The sequence below is a fragment of the Salvelinus namaycush genome, chromosome 14 (assembly GCF_016432855.1).
Source record: "Salvelinus namaycush isolate Seneca chromosome 14, SaNama_1.0, whole genome shotgun sequence".
Lineage (NCBI taxonomy): Eukaryota > Metazoa > Chordata > Actinopteri > Salmoniformes > Salmonidae > Salvelinus > Salvelinus namaycush.
In genome coordinates this window covers 31,948,066-31,974,898 of record NC_052320.1, presented here as the reverse complement: position 1 = coordinate 31,974,898, position 26,833 = coordinate 31,948,066, and the positions used below count along the sequence as shown (strand labels likewise).

At 47.2% G+C, this 26,833-nt stretch overlaps 1 protein-coding gene across 1 annotated transcript in view; it reads left to right on the top strand.

Annotated features, from left to right (window-relative positions):
* The window catches only part of LOC120059395 (agrin-like), a 283,055-nt gene that overhangs the window by 104,110 nt on the left and 152,112 nt on the right, over positions 1-26,833 (top strand). The gene's annotated exons all lie outside the window — the stretch shown is intronic.

Genomic DNA, 26,833 nt, shown 5'->3' with positions numbered 1-26,833 from the left:
CTTGACTCAATTGGTTCTGGGTGCCGAGATTAGGTAGATAGCCATGTACTGTGGGATTCATGTTAGGCAATTCAAACTGATGGTACCGTACATGCACCACAACTACTGTTTTGATTAGTTGTTCATTAAAAATGCTTGCTTGATTACCCACTTTGGGTAAACATGTTTGTTTTTGTGTAATAAACTCAGCAAAAAAAGAAACGTCCCTTTTTCAGGACCCTGTCCTTCAAACATAATTCGTAAAAATCCAAATAACTTCACAGATCTTCATTGTAAAGGGTTTAAACACAGTTTCCCATGCTTGTTCAATGAACCATAAACAATTAATGAACATGCACCTGTGGAATGGTCGTTAAGACACTAACAGCTTACAGACTGTAGGCAATTAAGATCACAGTTATGAAAACTTAGGACACTAAAGAGGCCTTTCTACCGACTCTGAAAAACACCAAAAGAAAGATGCCCAGGGTCCCTGCTCATCTGCGTGAACGTGCCTTAGGCATGCTGTAAGGAGGAATGAGGACTGCAGATGTGGCCAGGGCAATAAATTGCAATGTCCGTACTGTGAGATGCATAAGACAGCGCTACAGGGAGACAGGACGGAAAGCTGATCGTCCTCGCAGTGGCAGACCATGTGTAACACCGGCACAGGATCGGTACATCCGACCATCACACCTGCGGTACAGGATGGCAACAACAACTGCCCGAGTTACACCAGGAACGCACAATCCCTCCATCAGTACTCAGACCGACCTCAATAGGCTGAGAGAAATTGGACAGAGGGCTTGTAGGCCTGTTGTAAGGCAGGTTCTCACCAGATATCACCGGCAACAACATCGCCTATGGGCACAAACTCACCGCCGCTGGACCAGACAGGACTGACAAAAAGTGCTCTTCACTGACGAGTCGCGGTTTTGTCTCACCAGGGGTGATGGTCGGATTCGCGTTTATCGTCAAAGGAATGACCGTTACACCGAGGCTTGTACTCTGGAGCGGGATCGATTTGGAGGTGGAGGGTCCGTCATGGTCTGGGGCAGTGTGTCACAGCATCATCGGACTGAGCTTGTCATTGCAGGCAATCTCAACGCTGTGCGTTACAGGGAAGACATCCTCCTCCTTCATGTGGCACCCTTACTGCAGGCTCATCCTGACATGACCCTCCAGCATGACAATGCCACCAGCCATACTGGTCGTTCTGTGCGCGATTTCCTGCAAGACAGGAATGTCAGTGTTCTGCCATGGCCAGCGAAGAGCCCGGATCTCAATCCCATTGAGCACGTCTGAGACCTGTTGGATCGGCGGGTGAGGGCTAGGGCCAATCTCCCCAGAAATGCCCGGGAACTTTCAGGTGCCTTGGTGGAAGAGTGGGGTAACATCTCACAGCAAGAACTGGCAAATCTAGTGCAGTCCATGAGAAGGAGATGTACTGCAGTACTTAAATGCAGCTGGTGGCCACACCAGATACTGACTGTTACTTTTGATTTTGACCCCATCTTTGTTCAGGGACACATTATTCAATTTCTGTTAGTCACATGTCTGTGGAACTTGTTCAGTTTATGTCTCAGTTGTTGAATCTTGTTATGTTCATACAAATATTTGCACATGTTAAGTTTGCCGAAAATAAACGCAGTTGACAGTGAGAGGACGTTTCTTTTTTCGCTGAGTTTATTACTTGGCTTAGAACGAGGAATGTGAGCGAAAACACTGGTTGAGGACTAGGTGTGGTGTGACTGGCTGCCTCTCGGGAGTGGGGAGAAGCATTGACAAGGTGTATGGGTGCGCGTGTGTGTTTGTGCGTGTGCCAGGCTTTTGTATGCCCTCACACCTGCCCGCTCTTGTTTGTGTAAATTCCTCCTACTCTGACTATGTGTGTTGGTCTCCTAGCCTCTTCCCTCTACAGCCAGAAGCCAGCCAGTATGTGTTTGTGCATTCTTACACCCACCCATGGCCACATGTTCACCTGCCAGTGTGAATACCACTGTGAATTCTCTCTCTCTCTTCTTTTTTCTCTCTCTTTTGTCTTGTTCTTTCTTTCTTACTCCTTCTCTCTGTTTGCTTGACATTTTGGAGTCTCATTCCAAACGCCTTTCTTTGTTCATCATCACGTCAGAAGGAGTTTGAAGTGTGAAGATGTGGGGTATCTTTTTCATTTGCTTGGTCACGTTTATGGTCTTTAGTGTGCAACATGACTTGTGCACTACATAGTGTTTAGCGATGCATTGGCAGTGCATACTAAGTAGTGTGTTAGTGTGGAACATTGGTGGTAGGCCGTCATTGTAAAATAAGAATGTGTTCTTAACTGACTTACCTAGTTAAATAAAGGTTAAATAAAAAATAAAAAGTCCTTGTGACACACTTCAATTGGAGTGGCAGCTTGCCTGAGGTTCTTGTCAAGACATGCCCACCAGAGGGGGCTGATGCACTGGCAGAGAAATGGATATGATATTCTCCTCCTCTTCTCTCAGAGCCTCCAGTATCAATCTCTCCAATCCCTTTAAGGTGTGACCTGGAAACCCAAACCAAGACTAAATCCTCACACTGTTTTCTCGTCTCCCGACCTCCAGGGCCCACTTACAATGCAAACTGCCTATAACAAATCCAAAAAAGAGTCCAGCTCTTTGACTCAATGTTTCATCATAGTCCTTCGGAAGAGCATCTTCTCTATTGGTGAGTGGTGATATGGGGGTTGTTGTTGCAAAGGGAAGAACTATTGTGTAACCTAATAGGTCAGAGAGGAGCATATGGGTGGGGGCATATCTGGGTTAGGCTAATATAATCTCTATTCGCCCCGTTTCACCGATTGTATATTCAGGGTTCTAGGAGCACAGTAAGTGGGGGGCCCCATCTGGTGTGGTGTGTGCAGCCCCCCTCTTTTGCCTTCTCCACACCCCAGAAAGAAAAAAAAGATGTAGGTTTTTTCTTGTCACATACACTGGATAGGTGCAATGAATGTGTTGTTTAAGAGGCCACTCGACCCAGAAAATGTCAACCCCCCCATTCCCTCTACACACACCTCCCCTAAGCCCCATAGCCCCTTGGCCCTGTTCCACCCACCCCACCTCAACTCCTAATTGCACACAACGTCCCCATTTCCTCCCCATGACGTCTGCCTGAGTCCCTAGGAGAATTGGGGTGAGGAGTCCATTAGCAGCTTTTGTCAGTGGGATGTCGAGGGGAGGGAGGGGGGGGCTGTAAGGGGTTTAGTATTAGCATTTAGCAGTGGCCTGAGGCACTTCCACGCCCACCACTCCCCCAGAAAGTGGCAAACGTCACCCCAGACCCTAACCCCACTCAGGCTCCAGAACCCACCCACCCTCCCTGCTCCTCATTGATTTACAGTGCATTTAGAAAGTATTCAGACCCCTTCACTTTTTCCACATTTTGTTACCTTACAGCCTTATTCTAAAATAGATTCAATATAAATTTTTTCGCAATCAACACACAATACGCCATAATGACAAAGCGAAAACAGGTTTTGTATATATTTTTTGTGCAAATGTATTAAATATAAAATCCAGAAATAGCTTATTTAAATAAGTATTCAGACCCTTTGCTATGAGACTTGAAATTGAGCTCAGGTGCATCCTGTTTCCATTGATAATCCTTGAGATGTTTCTACAACTTGATTGGAGTCCACTTGTGGTAAATTCAACTAATTGGACATGATTTGGAAAGGCACACATCTGTCTATATAAGGTCCCACAGTTGACAGTGCATGTCAGAGCAAAAATCAAGCCACGAGGCCAAATTAATTGTCCATACACCGGCTCCGACGATCGATGGATGTGTCAGGGCTTGCAAACTATTACAGATTACAAAAGGGAAGCACGGCCGAGAGCTGCCCAGTGACACGAGCCTACCAGACGAGCTAAATCACTTCTGACGAGCTAAATGCTCGCTTTGAGGCAAGTAACACTGAAACATGCATGAGAGCATCAGCTGTTCTGGACGACTGTGTGATCACGCTCTCCGCAGCCGATGTGAGTAAGACCTTTAAACAGATCAACATTCACAAGGCCGCTGAGCCAGACGGATTACCAGGATGTGTACTCCGAGCATCCGCTGACAAGTGTCTTCGCTGACATTTTCAACCTCTCCCTGTCTGAGTCTGTAATACCAACATGTTTCAAGCAAACCACCATAGTCCCTGTGCCCAAGAACACTAATGTAACCTGCCTAAATGACTACCGACCCGTAGCACTCACGTCCATAGCCATGAAATGCTTTGAAAGTCTGGTCATGGCTCACATCAACACCATTATCCCAGAAACCCTAGACCCACTCCAATTTGCATACTGCACCAACAGATCCACAGATGATGCCATCTCTATTGCACTCCACACTGCCATTTCCCACCTAGACAAAAGGAACACCTATTGAGAATACTATTCATTGACTACAGCTCAGGGTTCAACACCATAGTGCCCTCAAAGCTCATCACTAAGCTAAGGACCCTGGGACTAAACACCTCCCTCTGTAACTGGATCCTGGACTTCCTGACGGGCCACCCCAGGTGGTAAGAGTAGGTAACAACACATCCGCCACACTGTTCCTCAACATGGGGGCCCCTCAGGGGTGCGTGCTCAGTCCCCTCCTGTACTGCCTGTTCACTCATGACTGCGAGACAGGATTGGGTCGAGGCACAGATCTGGGGAAGGGTACCAAAAACGTTCTGCAGCATTGAAGATCCCCAAGAAAACATTGGCCTCCATCATTCTTAAATGGAATAAGATTGGAACCACCAAGACTCTGCCTAGAGCTGCCCGCCCGGCCAAATTGAGCAATCGGTTGAAGAAAGGCCTTGGTCAGGGAGGTGACTCTGAACCTGATGGTCACTCTGACAGACCTCCAGAGTTCCTCTGTGGAGATGGGAGAAACTTTCAGAAGGACAACCATCTCAGCAGCACTCCACCAATCAGGCCTTTATGGTAGAGTGGCCAGACAGAAGCCACTCCACTTGGAGTTTGCCAAAATGCACCTAAAGGACTCTCAGAAAGAAGATTCTCTGGTCTGATGAAACCAAGATTGAACTCTTTGGCCTGAATGCCAAGTGTCACGTCTGGAGGAAACCTGGCACCATCCCTACGGTAAAGCATGGTGGTGGCAGCATCATGCTGTAGGGATGTTTTTCAGCGGCAGGTACTGGGAGACTAGTCAGGATCGAGGGAAAGATGAACAGAGCAAAGTACAGTGAGATCCTTGATGAAAACAACCATAAGCACACAGCCAAGACAACGCAGGAACTGCTTCGGGACAAGTCTCTAAATGTCTTATAGTGGTCCAGCCAGACCCCGGACTTGAACCCGATCGAACATCTCTGGAGAGACCGAAAAAGAGCTGTGCATCGAAACTCCCCATCCAACCTGACAGAGCTTGAGAGGATCTGCAGGGAGAAACTACACAAATACAGATGTGCCAAGCTTGTAGCGTCATACCCAAGAAGACTCGAGGCTGTAATCACTGCCGAAGGTGCTTCAACAAAGGACTGAGTACAGGGTCTGAATACTTATGTAAATGTGATATTTCAGTTTATAAATTTGGAGACATTTCTAAAAAGCTGTTTTTGCTTTGATACTATGGTGTATTGTGTGTAGATTGATGAGAAAAACCAAACATATTTAATCAATTTTAGAATGAGGCTGTAATGTAACAAAATGTGGAAAAAGTCAAGTGGTCTGAATACTTTCCGAAGGCACTGTATATGCTGACCTATGGATTCTGTGTGTCTCAGGACCCCGTTTTTAGATTACCCAGCTACAGTATTCCCATCAGAACATGAAGCCAATTTGAAACCCCTCCCCGTGTAGGCAAGGCCCTCAATGATTCACACAACAAAAGATGCCAATGTTCTAGTGTGTGTTCTTGGGCAATATGCTAATGGTTATGTAATAGATCGTATCGCCTTCCAAACATGAGATATTACCCCTATTTCAAAGTGAAGCACCCGCCCCCAGCTACTGGAACAGGAGAAGTGTCAGCGGGACTTACTTTTTAAGAACCACGTCGCATCCCACTCGATCTATGCCCGAAAGCGCTACGAGGCTTGTTTGTGACATTGCAAAGGAATAGATTTGGAACATATGGTCTTTATGACGGAAGCTTGAGCATGGACTACTTTAGGTTTAATGGAATTACGCCCCATAACTCGGGTGGGAGGCAGCCTCTGAAAAACCATTAGAACTGAGATCCTGCGGTGAGAAGACTAGAACGTGTTTGCAATATTCCATTCATGTGTTCCATAATGTCATTGATAATTGATTAAAGATAAAATAAATTGTCGGCACTGAGTTTCGTGCGAACACCGAAACCAAACAATTTAACTGGAAGCGGGAAAGAAGAATTGTGTTTTGTTTAAAAAATGACTTTGCCTGCTTCACTAATGTCCTTGGGGCTCATTTGGAAATGGCTTGTGAAATCTCGAGTTTTACATTTTAATTTAAGTGTGTTCCTTCATTATCTTGCAAAATTAAGCCATAATCCATTGTAAGGCAAATTGGTTTGGGGATTTACTTAGCTACGTACCTTATTTATGAGGTGATTGCCCCCCTTGGCAATCCCATTCCTCATTTCAAAATAGATTATGGCGCTCTAATTGATAAGATAAACACATCATTATATTTGCATCTTTGCTAAACCTTGAAACCAAGTGAGCATTTTTTTAACCCCCCCTTTCCACGTCGTCTTCATTCTAATCCATTTCCCTCTTCCTTAATGGTAGTGAATGTAAAAAGGCAACATTGTTATCAGGCTCTTTCAATTACTATGTATACTCTAGGCTAAACGATTATGTGTACTCAAAGCAAAAATGTTCTTGCTCGGTTTCTGTCGAAATATTAAAAAGACCCTATTAAAGTTACATTATTATGACTCGTGGTCATGTAGAAAGGGAGGGGGGAGAGAGGAGCGAAGAAAATAGGATGAAAAAAATCCATTAAGGGCATATGGGTTTTGGATAGAGGGAGGAGGGGTGGGTGAGGGCGAAGGATGGCGGGATAGAAGGTGGCATCGGGAGGGGGTTGATGGGGTGAAATTGGCACTTTTGGCTGTCTTGTCACATGCCTGTTTAATTGGCGTGCTGAGCGGGGACTCGGTGTGTGTGTGTGTGTGTGTGTGCGTATGTGTATGCATGTGTGTGTGTTTGGGTGGGGTGATTTGCCAAGCTTGGGTGCCTCTATGGAGGACCCCAGAGTGTCAGCTCATCAGCATAAAGCATTAAACATTTACACTGACCTACAAAACACTGGCAGCCCCCTCACTGTAGCCCCTCACTCATCACTACAGCTCTATTCCTGCCTGCCTGACTTGCTTGAGGAGGAGTACCCCCTTTCATATCCACCACCCACCCAAACACACCCGCCTCTTCACAATTATCAGCTCCATTTCTCTTGTTTTCTGTGGGATAATGAATGTGGAACGAGCCAACGTCGGGGGAGGGAGGGGAGTGTCATTCGCCACAATAGACAACATGATGCAATTTGGACAAGTGACAAACCTGATGCTTGATGGTGCTATGGTGTGCCTTACCCACCTTGAATCCGACAATTCATTTATTCAAGCTCTTTTGTTGCCTTTTCTGTGGCAACACTACTTGTTCAAGACTGATAGTCACACATCATAGAGACATTGGCTTAACATTACTAGTTGATGACTTTCAAGTTGTTTATGTTTCGATTAATACTTGAACAAGGATACACACATACAAGCATCGTTTTATTCAGGAACTGTTGTAGATGGAGAAATGGCTACTGTTCTATTTTTTTCTCAAATATATAACAAAGGGTAGACAAGCAAGTGCATGAGCCCTCCATGACTGGCTACGAGACTATTGCAGCTCTGTGGGTGTAACATTTATTGACAATTCTGATACCTTCTGGAAACAAAGCTTGTATTATAAGGAGGATGGGATCCACCAAAATCATGTGGGTTCCTGGATCCTTTCACAGCATTATAAGGCTCCGTTGAGACAATGACTTATCATTGACCCAAACCCAGCTCAGTTAATCCCTACCATTGTGTCACCGAGTTGTCATAATGCTTCAGCAAATGTACATTATCCCAGGGGCGTTGGAAGACACAATGTAAGTCATCTAATGTAAGTCCCTCAAACTGCACTGAATGCCTCTGCTGATCCTATAGCTATTGTATGCAGTGATCATGTGCCTATGAACCAGAGTTATACTGTTAGCACTGAGGCGGTTTGCCCTAGTAGGAAGTCCACTGTGTGCAGCTGAAACTCACCAGCATTACGACCAGGAATCCGACTTTTTCGAAGCGAATTCTTTGTTCGCACCACCCAGGGCATTTGAACTGATTCTAGAGGCCGACCCAAAACAACACCGCCGGAGAAGAGGAATTCGGAGCGGTCTTCTAGTCAGACTTAGGAGGCGCGCACACCACCCACCGCTTCCGAGTATATTACTCGCTAATGTTCAGTCCCTAGATAACAAAGTTGACGAGAACAGGGATTGTAACATACTCTGTTTCAGGGAAACCATGGCTCTGTCGGGATATACTGTCATCGTACCAACAGGAATAAACATCTCTCTGGGAAGAAGAAGGGCGGAGGTGTATGTTTCATGATTAACGACTCATGGTGTAATTGTAATAACATACAGGAACTCAAGTCCTTTTGTTTATCTGACCTAGAATATATCACAATCAAATGCCGACCATATTATCTCCCAAGAGAATTCTCTTCAGTTATTGTCACGGCCGTGTATTTCCCCCTTCAAGCCGATACCACGATGGCCCTCAAGGAACTTCACTGGACTTTATGCAAACTGGAAACCATATATCCTGAGGTTGCATTCATTATAGCTGGGGATTTTAACAAAGCAAATTTGCAAAAAATGCTAACTAAATTCTATCAACATATCGACTGTAGCACTCGCGCTGCAAAAACACTAGATCATTGTTACTCTAACTTCCGGGATGCATACAAGGCCCTCCCCCGCCCTCCTTTCGGCAAATCTGACCACGACTGTAACGGTGTTCCTCCTCCTCTTCATCCGAAGAGGAGGAGCATGGATTGAACCAAGGCGCAGCGTTGTGAAATGACATGATTTATTAAACAAGACGAAAAAACGAACTACACTTGAATAATTAACAAAACAAATAAACGATGTAGACAGACCTGGACGACGAACTTACATGAAACACGAAGAACGCAATAACAGGAAAACTGACTACACAAAAACCGAACGAACAAACATACCGAGAACAGTCCCGTGTGGCGTAACATACAGACACTGACACAGGAGACAATCACCCACAAACAAACAGTGAGAACAACCTACCTTAATATGACTCTCAATCAGAGGAAACGTCAAACACCTGCCTCTAATTGAGAGCCATACCAGGCAACCCAAAACCAACATAGAAACAGAAAACATAGACTACCCACCCAAACTCACGCCCTGACCAATAAACACATACCAAAACACAGAAAACAGGTCAGGAACGTGACAGAACCCCCCCCTCAAGGTGCGAACTCCGGGCGCACCCCTAAAACTCAAGGGGAGGGTCTGGGTGGGCATCTGTCCGCGGTGGCGGCTCCGGCGGTGGACGAGGACACCACTCCACCACTGTCTTTGTCCCCCTCCTTAGCGTCCTTTGAGTGGCGACCCTCGCCCCCGACCATGGTCCAGGAACATTCACTAAGGCCCCTCCTACATAGAGGAGACAGCTCAGGACAGAGAGGTAGCTCAGGACAGAGAGGTAGCTCAGGACAGAGAGGTAGCTCAGGACAGAGAGGTAGCTCCGGACAGAGAGGTAGCTTAGGACAGAGGGACAACTCTGTACTAATGGCAGCTCCGGACTGAGTGGCAGCTCCGGACTGGGTGGCAGCTCCGGACTGAGTGGCAGCTCCGGACTGAGTGGCAGCTCCGGACTGAGTGGCAGCTCCGGACTGAGTGGCAGCTCCGGACTGAGTGGCAGCTCATGACTGGAGGGCAGCTCATGACTGGAGGGCAGCTCATGACTGGAGGGCAGCTCATGACTGAAGGGCAGCTCATGACTGTAGGGCAGCTCATGACTGGAGGGCAGCTCATGACTGGAGGGCAGCTCATGACTGGAGGGCAGCTCATGACTGGAGGGCAGCTCATGACTGGAGGGCAGCTCATGACTGAAGGGCAGCTCATGACTGAAGGGCAGCTCATGACTGTAGGGCAGCTCATGACTGTAGGGCAGCTCATGACTGTCTGGCGGTTCTGGCAGCTCCTGACTGGCTGGCGGATCTGGCAGCTCCTAACTGGCTGGCGGCTCTGGCAGCTCCTGACCGTCTGGCGGCTCTGGCAGCTCCTGACTGACGGACGGCTCTAGCGGCTCCTGACTGACGGACGGCTCTAATGGCTCGGGACAGACGGGCGGCTCTAATGGCTCGTGGCAGACGGATGGCTCAGAAGGCGCTGGGCAGACGGATGGCTCAGAAGGCGCTGGGCAGACGGATGGCTCAGAAGGCGCTGGGCAGACGGATGGCTCAGAAGGCGCTGGGCAGACGGATGGCTCAGAAGGCGCTGGGCAGACGGATGGCTCAGAAGGCGCTGGGCAGACAGATGGCTCAGACGGCGCTGGGCAGACAGATGGCTCAGACGGAGCTGGGCAGACAGGCAGTGCAGAAAGCGTTGGGCAGACGGCCGACTCTGACCCGCTGAGGCGCACAGTAGGCCTGGTGCGTGGTGCCGGAACTGGTGGTACCGGACTGGAGACACGCACCTCAAGGCTAGTGCGGGGAGCAGGAACAGGGCACACTGGACTCTCGATGCGCACTATAGGCCTGGTGCGTGGTACCGGAACTGGAGGTACCGGGCTGAGGGCACGCACCTCAGGGCGAGTGCGGGGAGAAGGAACAGTGCGTACAGGGCTCTGGAGACGCACATGAGGCTTGGTGCGTGGTGCAGGCACTGGTGGTACTGAGCTGGGGCGGGAAGGTGGCGCCGGATATACCGGACCGTGCAAGCGTACTGGCTCCCTTGAGCACTGAGCCTGCCCAACCTTACCTGGTTGCATGCTCCCCGTAGCCCGTCCAGTGCGGGGAGGTGGAATAACCCGCACTGGGCTGTGTTGGCGAACCGGGGACACCATGCGTAAGGCTGGTGCCATGTACACCGGCCCGAGGAGACGTACTGGAGGCCAGATATGTTGAGCCGGCTTCATGGCACTTGGCTCAATGCTCACTCTAGCCCTACCAGTGCGGGGAGGTGGAATAACCCGCACCGGGCTATGCACACGTACAGGAGACACCGTGCGCTCTACTGCGTAACACGGTGTCTGCCCGTACTCCCGCTCTCCACGGTTAGCCTGGGAAGTGGGCGCAGGTCTCCTACCTACCCTCGGCCCACTACCTCTTAGCCCCCCCCCAATAAATTTTTGGGTAGTACTCACGGGCTTTTCGGGCTTCCGTGCTAGACGCGTCCCCTCATAACGCCGGTTCCTCTCTCCGGTTTCCTCCGCTCTCCGAGCTGCCTCCAGCTGTTCCCATGGGAGGCGATCCTTTCCAGTCAGGATCTCCTCCCATGTGTAGCAACCCTTACCGTCCAAAACATCCTCCCATGTCCATTCCTCCATCTCGACCTACCTCGCTGTCCTGAGCTACCTTGTCTTGGTGTTGCCCCTTATATTAGGTGGGTGATTCTGTAACGGTGTTCCTCCTCCTCTTCATACGAAGAGGAGGAGTAGTGATTTGACCAACGTGCAGCGGGTTGTGAATACATAATGAACTTTATTTGACAAGACGAAACTAAACACACGAAGAACACTTGATAATTTACAAAACAACAAAACGAAGTAGACAGACCTGACCGAGAGAACTTACATAAAACATGAAGAACGCACGAACAGGAACAGACTAATACAAACGAACGCTACAGTCCCGTGTGGTGCGCAGACACAGACACGGACGACAATCACCCACAAACAAACAGTGAGAACAACCTACCTTAATATGACTCTCAATCAGAGGAAACGTCAAACACCTGCCTCTAATTGAGAGCCATACCAGGCAACCCAAAACCAACATAGAAACAGAAAACATAGACTACCCACCCAAACTCACGCCCTGACCAATAAACACATACCAAAACACAGAAAACAGGTCAGGAACGTGACAACGACTTTATTTTGCTCCTCCCTTCCTATAGGCAGAAACTCAAACAGGAAGTACCAGTGCTAAGGACTATTCAACACTGGTCCGACCAAAAGGAATCCACACTTCAAGATTGTTTTGATCACGCAGACTGGGATATGTTCCAGTGGACGTGTACACTGAGACCGTGACTGAGTTCATCAAGAAGTGTATAGGAGGTGTTGTACCCACTGTGACTATTAAAACCTACCCAGAAACCGTGGATAAATGGCAGCATTCGCGCAAAACTGAAAGCACAAACCACCGCATTTAAGCATGGCAAGGTGACAGGGAATATGGCAGAATACCAACAGAGTAGTCATTCCCTCCGCAAGGCAATCAAACAGGCAAAACGTCAGTATCGAGACAAAGTGGAGTCGCAATTCAACGGCTCAGACACGAGACGCATGTGGCAGGGTCTACAGACAATCACGGACTACAAAAGGAAAACCTTTTGTCGCGGACACCGAAGTCTTGCTTCCAGACAAGCTAAACACGTTCTTTGCCCGCTTTGAGGATACCACAGTGCCACAGACGCTGACTGTGGGCTCTTCTTCTCCATGGCCGACGTGAGTAAGACATTTAAACGTGTTAACCCTCGCAAGACTGCCGGCCCGGACACATCCCTAGCCGCATCCTCAGCGCATGCGTAGACCAGCTGGCTGGTGTGTTTACGGACATATTCAATCTCTCCCAATCCCAGTCTGCTGTCCCCACATGCTTCAAGATGGCCGCCATTGTTCATGTACCCAAGAATGCAAAGGTAACTGAACTAAATGACCATCGCCCCGTAGCACTCGCATCTTTCATCATGAAGTGCTTTGAGAGACTAGTCAAGGATCATATCACCTCCACCTTATCTGTCACCCTAGACCCACTTCAGTTTGCTTACCGCTCCAATAGGTACACAGACGATGCAATCGCCATCACACTGACCTTTTCTCATCTGGACAAGAGGAATACCTATGTAAGAATGCTGTTAATTGACTATAGCTCAGCATTCAACACCATAGTACCCTCCAAGCTCATCATTAAGCTCGAGGCCCTGGATCTGAATCCCGCCCTGTGCAATTGAGACCTGGACTTCCTGACGGGCCGCCCCCAGGTGGTGAAGGTAGGAAACAACATCTCCACTTCGCTGATCCTCACCACTCGGTGAAGGGACCGAATTCCCCAGGGCAGCTTTCTAGGCCCCTTACTTTTTTCAATCTTTACTAACGACATGCCACTGGCTTTGAGTAAAGTCTCTGTATGCGGATGACTCAACACTATACACGTCAGCTACCACAGCGACTTAAAATGACAGAAACACTTAACAAAGAGCTGCAGTTAGTTTCAGAATGGGTGGTCTGTCTATAATAAAGCGCAGCTCTGCATTCTTATTTCTTTTAAATATTTTTTTTACCCCGTTTTCTCCCCAATTTGGTGGTATCCATTTGGTAGTTACAGTCTTGCCTCATTGCTGCAGTTCCCGTACAGACTCGGGAGAGGCGAAGGTCGAGAGCCGTGCGTCCTCCAAACAAGCCGCACTGCTTCTTGACAGTGCACACTTAACCCGGAAGCCAGCCGCACCAATGTGTCGGAGGAAACACTGTGTATCTGGCGACCGTGTCAGCGTGCACTGCGCCTGGCCCGCCACAGGAGTCGCTAGTGCGCGTGCATCACCCCATGGGTCTCCCGGTCATGGTCGCGTGCAACAGAGCCTAGACTCGAACACAGAATCTCTAGTGGCACAACTAGCACTGCGATGCAGTGCCTTAGACCACTGTGCCACTCAGGAGGCCCTGCTCTGCATTCTTAACAGCACTATCAACAAGGCAGATCTTACAGGCCCTAGTTTTGTTGCACCTGGACTACTGTCGAGGGATTTAGGAAAATTGCAATTGGCTCAGAACAGGGCAGCACGGCTGGCCCTTGGATGTACACAGACAGCTAACATTAACATTAACATACATGTCAATCCCTCTTGGCTTAAAGTGGAGGAGAGAATGACTTCATCACTACTTGTATTAGTGACAGGTATTGACATGTTGAATGCACCGAGCTGTCTTTTTGTACTACTGGCACACAACTCGGACACCCATGCATACCCCACAAGACATGCCACAAGAGCGCTCTTCACAGTCCCCAAGTCCAGAACTGACTATGGGAGGCGCACAGTACTACATAGAGCCATGGCTACATGGAAGTCTATTCCACATCAAGTAACTCATGCCAGCAGTAAAATTTGATTTCAAAAACAGATGAAAATACACCTTATGGAACAGTGGGGACTGTGAAGCAACACAAACATAGACACATGCATACAAACACACAATAACATACGCACTATACACACATGTACACATGGATTTTGTGTTATAGATATGTGGTAGTAGAGTAGAGGCCTGAGGGCACACACTTAATCTGTTGTGAAATTTGTTATGAATGTATTGTAATGTTTTTAAAATGTATAACTGCCTTCATTTTTCTGGATCCCAGGAAGAGTAGCTGCTGCCTTGGCATCAGCTAATGGGGATCCATAATAAATACAAATACAAATCTGATGGTACAATAATGTCCTTTGTTAGCAAATTAACAGCTGGGTGTGTGGCAAAGCAGTGGTGTGTCAGAGAGAGAGAGAGAGTGACCGAGAGAGACAGGGAAAGGGGAAAAGATGAATGAGGTGATGGAAATGTATTTCCGGGTGAATTATTCGGGGGGCCCTCAGCCTCTGAGAGACAATATCCTTTTACCAAAGAGCCACCCTCTCCCCCCTCTCTCTCTCTCTCGCTCTCCCAGGAAGACATCTTCATTTGTTCATTTCAATATGCCGACCCTATTCCCGGGCCACTCCGCTGTCTGCCGAGGGGACCAGCTGTACCTGTCTATTATAAGCTGTCTGATCGATTGAATTGAGAATGATACGTTGAGAGAAAAGGGAAGGGAGACATACAGCTATAATAACTAGAGTAAAGTTATTATTTTTTTCAGCTGTACCGGTCTACTTAAATGTTGCCGTCTGATTGATAGAACGGAGGAGAGCGATAAGTTAGGGGGGAGGGAGGGGGAAAATGTAGAACTACAATGGCTAGAGTGAGGTGATAAAAATAAATTCTCTAGCTGTACCTGTCTATTACTCGCTAACTGCCTGACCTATAGAACGGAGAGTGACGTGTGAGAGGGAGTCGGACTAAAGAGTGAGGGGGTAAATGGTCATCGTTCTTTTCTAGCTGTAGCCTACCTGACTATTAGAATCTAGCTGTCTGATCGATAAAATGGTGAAAGACACATAAATAGAAGGCATAAATGGTGGTTGTTCTTCTCTAGCTGTACCTGTCAGTTGCAATTAAAAATCGTGTTTTGTGATCGATCGACAGAAAGGAGAATGACGCGTGAGGTGGAAGAGCGTAGTGCTAGATTGACTAGAGAGTGTTTTTTTTTTTTCTACCATGGAATGGAGCCAAGAGCTAAAAGGATCGGGGTGCTTTTTTATTGACCAAGGTGGGCAGATGGTGGATTGACCGATGAGTCAACGTATTGACCCAGTGGTTTGTGTACGTACAGGCTGTACAATGACAGACTACTGAAAGGGAGAATCAAGGTTATGTTCTGTATTGCAAGGCTTTGAATCCTAAATCCTTCAATAAATTGGGATTGTAAAAGTACATGCCTTAATTGTTGATATGGCATACATAGCGGATTTGGTGCACATTCATAAGTATTACAGTTAGCATAATAGCAGTGTCACGTAATAAGCTAAACAGTTAGCATAATAGCAGTGTCATGTAATAAGCTAAACAGTTAGCATAATAGCAGGGTCATGTAATAAGCTAAACAGTTAGCATAATAGCAGGGTCATGTAATAAGCTAAACAGTTAGCATAATAGCAGTGTCACGTAATAAGCTAAACAGGTAGCATAATAGCAGGGTCATGTAATAAGCTAAACAGTTAGCATAATAGCAGGGTCATGTAATAAGCTAAACAGTTAGCATAATAGCAGTGTCATGTAATAAGCTAAACAGTTAGCATAATAGCAGGGTCATGTAATATCTAAATAGTTAGAATAACTGACTGTGATTCTTGGCACTAGCATAACTAGCCTGCCTCACCTCCAAGAGCCAGTGAGAGCACTACTAGCTGCTTAGTCCCAGAGGAAATGCAGGTTCTGGCTCTGGCGCCTGCTAGCCTTGGTCCAGATGGGTCTAGGAGCGAAAGGTCCTGGACCATGTCCAGGCTGTAGCAGGAGGCCTGGCCAGTGGACGGAGGCCCTCTACCCCAGGATTGAGAGCCCCCTCTGGGACTGTCTCACAAGCTAACCCTGCCTGTCTGGCTAGCTGCTTGTCTGCCAGAGCCACATAGTGATGAGCTGACATGAACTCCCAGGCTTGCCAGAAAAACACACATGCACAAGATTATGCACACAACACACTGAAAGGACAGACTTACAGGCTCATGCACTCACACACATGACACACACATGCACATGTGCACACACACACTCCACAAAAAGACAGCTGGGGCTGATAGTAGGGTTGGGCTGTATCCAGATTCTCACCCCGGGATTTACAGTATTACCGGCTTAGTACACAAGGGAGCGCCAAAAAACATAACAAAAGCCCATTGGGCGCCTATTGCCAGAATGCTAACAAAATTAGCACAAGTAATAGCACATTTCCATGGAGGCTGATAGCTAGATATGCTAACAAGCACAAACGAAAATAAACTAATTGCTGACACGCAATCCAGCTCATAGAGTTTTACATATACAGTATCAGTCAAAAGTTTGGACACACCTACTCATTTAAGGGTTTTTCTTTATTTTTTACTAATAATAGTGAAGACATCAAAACTGAAAATGAAATAACATATATGTGACCCGTTTCAGGAAACTAGGCGTATGTCGCAGGTCACTACTTCACAGGAGAGCCGTTTGAACATAAACTTTTTTTTATTTTATCAAAATGCATTTTTTTTTGCAGAAATGCATGTGAACTTTCATGTATACCGCCCAAGCCTAGCTGAAAGCTTACACTGCTCAATTTCTCTCTCTCTCTCTCTCTCTCTCTGTCTCTGTCTCTGTCTCTGTCTCTGTCTCTCCTTCTCTCTGTCTCCCTCTCTCCCTCTCTCCCTCTCTCCCTCTCTCTCCTTCTCTCCTTCTCTCTGTCTCCCTCTCTCTCTGGCAGGCTGACTCACACTAGTGCATTATTCTCTGTCTCTTCTCACCACCCTCCCCCTCGGAGTCCTTTGCTTGGCTTTCCTCAGCCTCAGCCTCAGCCTCACGCTGCCTTTCTAGCTCCCTTGTGTTTTCTTCTCTTTCTCTGTCTCCCTCTCTCATTCTCCTCGGTTTACCTTTTCATCTTAGTCCAGTCTCTCTCTCTGTCCTCTTCCTCCCTCCATCTCTCTCCTCTCTGACAGAGGCTGCTAACGACCACACACACACACACACACACACACACACACACACACACACACACACACACACACACACACACACACACACACACACACACACACACAATGGCCTTTTTGACCTCCCCCCACACTCTTTCTCTCCCATGCTCACTATATCTACTGCTGTGCTCTTTCAACTCCCCTCTAATTTGCCTCCTCCATCCCTCTCTCTCTGTCTCTCTCTCTCCCGTCTCTGGCTCCCCTTTTCCCCTGAGATCTGATTGCCGGCAGTTGGTCTGTGTGTGTGTCTCTCTGAACATGTGTGTGTCCACGCCCATGTGTGCGCATGCTTGTGTGTCTCTGTTTATGTGTGTGTGTGTTTGTGTGTGTGAGTGAGTATTCGTGTGTGTATACTGTACGTGCCCCCTCCCCCTCTCTGATGAAATAGAGAGCTTTACTCAGAGTCTGTAGGAGCAAGGAGGCAGGGAACTATAAACCACAGGTCTACAACCCCCAGCACCATCCACCCCACCCTACCCCCCGAGGCCCCAGGTTGTCCACCGCTGGCGGGGCATAATAACAGCATTAGGTCCCCTAGCCGAGCCACCTCAGCCACCTCATTCATCACACACTAATGAGCCCTGATGAGCCTCTTCCCTTTAACCGGGTCTATTTTTACCACTTAAAGGGGGGTGCCCCAGATCCTCAATCACACACTACATCACACACATCCAGACCTGCATTTTCCTGCACTGTGTTCGTGCCTCAGCCTGCCTCCATGAACAATAATGAACAAGTAATGGCAAACCCTGTTGAGAGGTTCCGAGGTGGTCTACTTATATGGGTGGTGACAGAGATCACATGATGAGTGAGCTGTGACACTGAAGTGAGCAGAGAGGCCATGGAACTCATTTGTTGCCTTGGAGAGGCCAGTCACATGATCAGGGTGGGTTTTCCCAAAAGGGTTGTGAGTTTGGAGAGAAGGGGGATTTCTGGGGTCAGATGACAAATTCTGGATTTGATTGTCACTAGTGAGATGTCGATGTGAAACTCGAGAGGTGTAAAGAGAGACGAAATGGGGGAGGGAGGTAAGAGAAAAGGAAAGTAGGCTTTTGGAAAAGCTGAGATTTGGATGCATAAGGCATTATCCACTGCCTCTGTGCTATGCCAGTGATAAAATTGACGCTACGTTATCATGCAGGAAATGTAGTGCATGGGAGAAAGAAATGAAAGGGAAGAAGCAAAGCCGACAGAATGCAAATGCCTGCAGGTGTTAGGATAGAGGGAGATGAACGACAGAGAAGAGGTGGCAAATGTTTTCCTTTATGTTTGGCTTATATAAATATGGTGACACTGGCTGGTAGGAATATGGTGACACTGACCCATATTATCGAAATCACCTTGCAGTTGTGCGTCATGCCAAGCGGCCCCCTTTGCATTGGCTATAAATTAGGGCTGGGTATTGCCAGGGACCTCACAATACAGTATTTTCATGATACTTACAGTGTCTTTGGAAAGTATTCAGACCCCTTGACTTTTTCCACATCTTGTTAGGTTACAGCCTTATTCTAAAATGGATTAAATTGTTTTTACCCCTCATCAATCTACACACAATACCCCATAATGACAAAGCAAAAACAGGTTTTTAGAAAATGTTGCTAATAAAAAAATAAAAAAAATGGAAATATGACATTTACATAAGTATTTAGACCCTTTACTCAGTACTTTGTTGAAGCACCTTTGGCAGTGATTACAGCCTCGAGTCTTCTTGTGTATGACTCTACAAGCTTGGCACATCTGTATTTGTGGAGTTTCTCCCATTCTTCTCTGCAGATCCTCTCAAGCTCTGTCAGGTTGGATGGGGAGCGTTGCTGCACAGCTATTTTCAGGTCTCTCCAGAGATGTTCGATCGGGTTCAAGTCCGGGCTCTGGCTGGGCCACTCAAGAACATTCAGAGACTTGTCCCGAAGCCACTCGTGCTTTGTCTTGGCTGTGTGCTTAGGGTCATTATTTTTTTGGAAGGTGAACCTTCGCCCCAGTCTGAGGTCCTGAGCGCTCTGGAGCAGGTTTTCATCAAGGATCTCTCTGTACTTTGCTCCGTTCATCTTTGCCCCGATCCTGACTAGTCTCCCAGTCCCTGCCGCTGAGAAACCTCCCCACAGCATGATGCCACCACCATGCTTCACTGTAGGGATGGTGCCACGTTTCCTCCAGACGTGACACTTGGCATTCAGGCCAAAGAGTTTAATCTTGGTTTCATCAGACAAGAGAATCTTGTTTCTCATGGTCTGAGAGTCTTTAGATGCCTTTTGGCAAACTCCAAGCGGGCTATTATGTGCCTTTTACTGTGGAGTGGCTTCCGTCTGGCCACTCTACCATAAAGACCTGATTGGTGGTGTGCTGCAGAGATGGATGTCCTTCTGGAAGGTTCTCCCATCTCCATAGATGAACTCTGGAGCTCTTTCAGAGTGACCATCGGGTTCTTGGTCACCTCCCTGACCAAGGCCCTTCTCTCCCGATTGCTCAGTTTGGCCGGGCGGCCAGCTCTGGTTCCAAATTTCTTCCATTTAAGAATGATGGAGGCCACTGTGTTCTTGCAGAATTTCAATGCTGCAGAAATGTTTTGGTACCCTTTCCCAGATCTGTGCCTTGACACAATCCTGTCTCGGAGCTCTACGGACAATTCCTTCGACCTTATGGCTTGGTTTTTGCTCTGACATGCACTGTCAACTGGTGTGTGTCTTTCCAAATCATGTCCAATCAGTTTACCATAGGTAAAACATCTTAAGGATGACCAATGGAAACACGATGCACCTGAGCTCAATTTTGAGTCTCATAGCAAAGGGTCTGAATACTTATGTAAATTAGGTATTTCTGTTTTGTATTTTTTATACATTTGCAAAAATGTCTAAAAACCTGTTTTCGCTTTGTCATTATGGGGTATTGTGTATAGATTGCTGAGGATTTTTAAATATTTTTTTATCCATTTTAGATTAAGGCTGTAACGTAACAAAATGTGGGAAAATCAAGGGGTCTAAATACTTTCCGTAGGCACTGTAGGTGCCGATACGATATGTATTGTTATTCTCCCGATTTTATATGTATTGTGATTCGATATTGAGATTCGATGTTCCAAACGTATTGCTCACTATATGTCTGCTGCAGAGAGACAAGAGAGACCCAGTCATGGAAATAAAAGTTGTAAAATCATATTGGCTCACCATTTAAAAAGAAGACAGAGAACAGATATATTGAGATATATTGTCAAAAAGAATATCCCGATACGTAACTGAATTTTACAAATTAGCATATTTCTGGCCACACCACTGTTTCTGCATACTGTGTTACCGTAGCAACAGTGCAATAATTCAACCCCGCTTCCACGTCAGATAAGGGCACGTAAATCTATGAGGTAGAGAGGCCTATAGGTTCTATCTGCTGTAGTTTTATGATTAGACAAGGATATGATGGAGACAACCATATTGAAGTTGTTGGAATAGTAACTACATTTGATTGATGTAGACAGTGTGTGCGTACTTGCATACTGTACGTGCGCGTGTATGCGTGGTGACAGGTGGTGTGTGACTTCTGCCGTGTTATGATCTTCTAGGTGTGTGAATGATTTACTCTCTTTACATCCATGCAGGCCTCAGTTTCACCTTTTATCTGCTTAATTAACAAACCACACGTTGCCACACATTGTGTCCCCTCTCTGGGGCCAGCTACAGTAGATTTTCAAGTGCGTTGTGAAATTTGCCTCATGTTAACGGTTCTGTCCCCGCCCCACATTGTTTTCACTCCCGGCTTAACTACCCACTCCAGTCTGCCACTCGTCTGCAGGGCTCTGTCTAACTACGCAACTGCCTCAGTCGTCGTCATGGTTTTGACCGTTGTTGTTCCTCATCATTTGCCTCGTGTATCAGTTTTCCTCTCGAATATAGACTAGTGAACGGCGGTGCAGTAGCGCGTTCTCACCGCTGATTGAGTCACAGCTGTCGTGGTGTGAGGTGATGAAGACGGAGAGTGAGAAATAATGGAGATCATGTAATGATGTACAGTACTTCTCCTTCTCCCATCTCTCTTCCCCTTACAACTCCCTCCGCATGCGATAAAGGTCTTGGTTAACACCCAGGGGGAATCTCCAACAATCTGAAAGGGCCTGCGTGGAGTGCCCCAAGTGCCGACACACTCAACACCCTACGTGCTGTTTTCTATTGATTCAGGACAAATTGTTTTTGTTACGTCTCGTCTTTTTCGCATTGATGCAGTTCAGTGATGAAGCCTGGAATTGCTGTTTCCAGAAAAACCTCTGCAACTTGAATGTTGTACATGTCCTATCGGGAATTCTGGCAATTGTTTGAGATTTTTCATTTGCTGTTGATCAGAGGACACAGTGACTGGAATGCAAACCGAATCTGCTATTCAGATTCCCTATAGCTTCTTTACCACAGTATAGCTGGCCATGTTGTAAGGCATAAACGCTAAAGTCTGTCTACTACCCAATGAATGTCTGAGGAATGGGTGCACCCCACTGTGTGTCTGTGAGTGTGTGTTTCTGTCCATCTGCACACAGTTGCCTGTAGGATCTTATTTGACAGACAGTTGGTGTGTCTCAAGGTTAGGAAGATATATTCTTGTCTTCTAGCTGTATTCAGGCTGATTCACCCTTCGCCCGGCAACAGCCTGTCTCTGGGCTAATGGAGTGACCCTGTTTACCCCCGTGTCCAGAACACCTGTGTCAACGCGACCTGCCGACCTCCTAGCTCAGTCTACCGTTGTCACAACAACAGACAGAGGGAGAAACCTCTACACTGGACATGGGTTTGTGCTGTGGCTCTTGTAGCGAAACACGTTTCTTCACAGTGTCAGTGTGTTTCATATGTTTCATTTCGTCAACTACGGTGCCATAATCCTGCATCTTCTTCCTCTCTTCGTCTTCTTCTACTTTCAACCCTGGCCTCATTTCGCAGTAGCCTGTTAAAAGGACTGGGAATTATTTACAAAAACACAAAGAAGCCGTCTTGCAAGAGAAGCTGAATGCGAGGCGTTTGATTAGGAATGTAAATCATTTATAACCATTTCTTCTTGGACGGCTTCTCAACGATGGGGATTGTGTGCCAATTAAGATTCCCTCTCTGCCCTCTATCTAAGAGGATCTGGCTTGACGGAGAATGAGCAGCAAGTAGAGGATAGAGAGAAAGAGGGATGAGAGAGAGAGGAGAGAGAGTTCATTACTGTAAATGCAAATGAAAGGCTCCCAGTATATAATAGCTTGTCACTGTCAGCTAAAGTAAAAAGTGGCTCAAGTGTGTGTGTGTGTGTGTGTGTGTGTGTGTGTGTGTGTGTGTGTGTGTGTGTGTGTGTGTGTGTGTGTGTGTGTGTGTGTGTGTGTGTGTGTGTGTGTTTGTGTACATATGGACGTGCTATGTCACCGAAAGTCGAGGTAAATCAGTGTTTTTGATGTACTGTCAAAACATAAAAATGTGAAAGATTTTTAATGTCACACTAGTCAACTGTTTTCTTACTCTTGGTGAGTGAATCCTGTATGGTATATGATAAATAGATTATCACATTTTGATTTGGTCCAGCAGGTTCTTCCTGTGCTGTGTGTGGGCAGTAGATATCCCTCGTGCCATTTGGATTGTTTGCTTTGGACATCTCCCCAGCAGCCATCTGACATTTCAACATTTACTTTAATTTATCGCTTGCAGCGCTGCTACTCGACGCTGTTGCCCGCCCCTCTGCATTTCACAACCTCTCTCCCTGACCCTTGACCCTTGTTATACCCCCTCAATCTACCCCATAGTACTCTGACCACAGAGGTCATTGTCAGGGAGGAACCTGTCAGGTGAACCACCGTGGCCAATCAGCATCTCACACCGCTCATTAACATAACAACACAACATCTACTTATGTCTATCTGATGACTTGAACATCATGCACTTTAAATCAGTATCCATGACATAGACCAGGGGTGCCTAGCAACGGTCCACCAGCTCCTGCTGGTTTTCATTTGCCTTCTCCCTGGGAAACCAGGTGCATGCAGCCACCAGCCAACCAATGACAATCATTGATCAAGGAAGTACCAGGTGACTAACGATAGCAATTAGCCAGCAGGACTATGGAACTGGAGGAATTGGGCAGTACACCCCTGGCGCAGACTGTGTAACTTCACCCTAATGTGGCCCTGGTTGACAGATCGCTGCCTGGGCCAGAGACTGACACCTGAATCAGCCCCCAGCTCCATCACTGTACCTACCCATTGTCAGGGCTGTCTGAGCCAACAACAACTGCTCTCTCCGTGGATCACCGACACTCCCTGTACCCTGACACACACCACCCCATCCTCCAGTGCCACGCTGGATCACACTCCACATGTCCGCCACATGGAAGAGCATCAGTCTCCAACTAGCTTGGCGCTAGCAGCAAAGCTCCCGCAGTTCTTTCCTCTGTTACCCCTCTCCCTTTTTCTTTCTCTCTTATTGCACAACCATTGGAATAATTTCTTTAAGGGCCATTAAGGGAAAAGTGCTGGGGATAAAAAATGAATAAACAGTTTGAGTCGACAGAGCGTGGAGGGTATTAAATGCTCAGATCATTATTGTTGTTAGCACTGATGAAGAGGGAGGGGGAGGTGGTTGAGGAAGCAGAGGGCTAATGAATGAGTGGCTGCTGCTGGTTAGTTCCTCTCCATTAGCAGAGTAGTGTAGCAGTAGTGGCGGGGATGCCTAGGGGGCTCAGTACTGGCCCTGGATCAGTCTTCAGGTTACTGCCACAATGGCGTGGGAGATCTCAGCCGTGCCCAGCTATTCTGGGTGGTAGGTAGCCTTGTGGTTAGAGTGTTGGGCCAGTAACCGAAAGGTTGCTAGATCGACTCCCCGAGCTGACAAGGTAAAAATCTGTCGTTGTGCCCCTGAACAAGGCAGTTAACCCACTAGGCCGTCATTGTAAATAAGAATGTGTTCTTAACTGACTTGCCTAGTTAAATAAAGGTTAAATAAATAACTAAAATCTTACTTGGGCGGTCTGCTGAGACAGATGTGGAGATGGGGCTATTGGAAGAAGAGAGGGGGAGGGAGGTGATGACTGGAGGCCTGTGCTGGTGGTGAGGAGTAGTAACTGAACTAGGATCAGTTACAGACAGCAGAAGACTGAAGAACAACCCATAGCAATAATCCAGCCAGCAATACAATAACGTCATAACAATTAAATTATCCAGGATCAGCTTTTCACTGCATTCTGAGCCAGGGTCAACTGTAAACAGCTGGTAAATGAGACAAGAATGGCTATTAAACAGAAGCAAAGTTTAACCCGGATCAGCTCCAGTTTCTTCTGCAATGGGAGTGGGCTGAGATCAGCCTTGGGCATCACCGTCACGCTCGTTGAGCGCAACTGAAGGAACGACGACGTCACTCACTGTCCTGTGTGTGTGTCATGGCGTGAGTCATGTTGTTAAGAAGAGACCACCCTGCTTTGGAACATTGGTGCATCCCTGTTCCCACTTAGATCACACAGTTGATCACTAGCCCCAAGCGTAACAACACCATCCTGTCTTTAGAACTGATCTGTCTGTTCTGTTCTCTATTTCTCTGCCACTCCTAAACCCAATGAAGGATAATGACATTAGACATGCACAGCTGCAAGGGCCCCTGGCTCTGGCTTGTCCCCCGCCCCCCGCACCCCATTCCCTATCAATATCCAATCCCTCCCTCTATCCGGATTTGTGGACGGCAGCTTGGACACCCTGTTGACTGGGAAGTCTGGGAATCTGCTGAACACCAGAACGCTGTAATTTATGGTGATTGGAGGTAATACTGAAGCAAGACAATTGGCCCACCTGCTAGTGAAACTGTATAGGGCAGAACGTCTGGGCGTCTCTCCATGGGTTTGACAGCATGGCTGGATTCACATGGCAATTTTTATCTCAATTTAGCTCAAACATGTCTCATCACTCCACTTTCCTCGTCCCTGCTTCCTTTTGGGTTATTATGGACAGCGTATTTCTCATCTTCAATTCATGTCACATTGCAGACACCCTGTCTACGTGTCGCAACTGTACACTGCACACTAAAACATTGAACACAAACGTCCCTAAGCCCCATTTTACCGTAATCTAAGTTGTTACTCGGGTTGGTGTACAGCTGTTTCATACGGCCTTTGATCAATTAGCTCGAGACGTTGGTCGTCTGGACGACCAGGACGTGTGCTCGACTGCTCTCACATCTGATCCCACATTCTTTTTGTCACCAGTCACCCATGCAAACGGTGCAACCCACCGAGAATACAGAGACATAACACAAACTGCATGCTAACTACTTTTGGTTGGACCGTCATCATGTTAAAGAGGGAGTCAGTCCAACTCCTTTGGCTGCTTTATGGAAATTGGCATTTCAAAGCACTCTGAGAGAGATGTTAACCTTTCGCGATATCAGCGCATTAAAAATGGATCAGAGACGAGCTTTGATGTGAACAGAGGATTCTATTTGGGTCATGTTGGCACTACAGTGAGTGGCTCAGAAGAGCAGCAGCTTGGTGGCGCCCTCTATTGAATGGATTCTGTATGGTTTAGGTACTTTAGGTCACTGTAGGAAGATAATGAGATTGTTGCTTTTGCGTACCATGTCCTGAGAGACAGGCTTAAGCAGATGTCTGGGCTGGAGTAACCTACCTGGCTAGGGTATCATGTTGTTCTGTGAGGGCATAGCTGAGCCCTGGGATGCAAGCTGGTGGTTGAACACTGCCTTCCCCCTCCAGGGTGACTGAGACCTGGGTGACCTTGTGTTCTCTGGGAGTTTACCTCCAGACTACAGGGTAAGGGGTCCCCGCGGGGCCAAACAATACAGGGACAAGACCTCGTCCAAAGAGATAAATTACTTGTGATGGTTAACCAGAGCAAATCCCCATCCTGTGTGTGTGTGTGTGTGTGTGTGTGTGTGTGTGTGTGTGTGTGTGTGTGTGTGTGTGTGTGTGTGTGTGTGTGTGTGTGTGTGTGTGTGTGTGTGTGTGTGTGTGTGCGTACGTACGTACGTGTATGAGTGTGTGTGTCAGAGAGAGACTGAAAGAAATGTGTATTTTCTGTGTGTTTGAGAGAGAAATGTGAAGGGTTAGTGTAAAAGACACAATGGGATTGTTTCCTCATGCGTTTTCTGTATAAATCAAGCTACTTTATGCATCACCGTGTGTGTATTCGTTAATGTGTGGTCGTGTGTGCGCGTGCGTACGTGTGTGTGCGTACGTGTGCGTGTATGTGTGCGTTCGCGTACGTGTGGGTGTATGTGTGCGTTCATGTGAGGCAGAGGGTGTGGGGGAAAAGAGACAGAGAGGAGCGAGATGGAGAG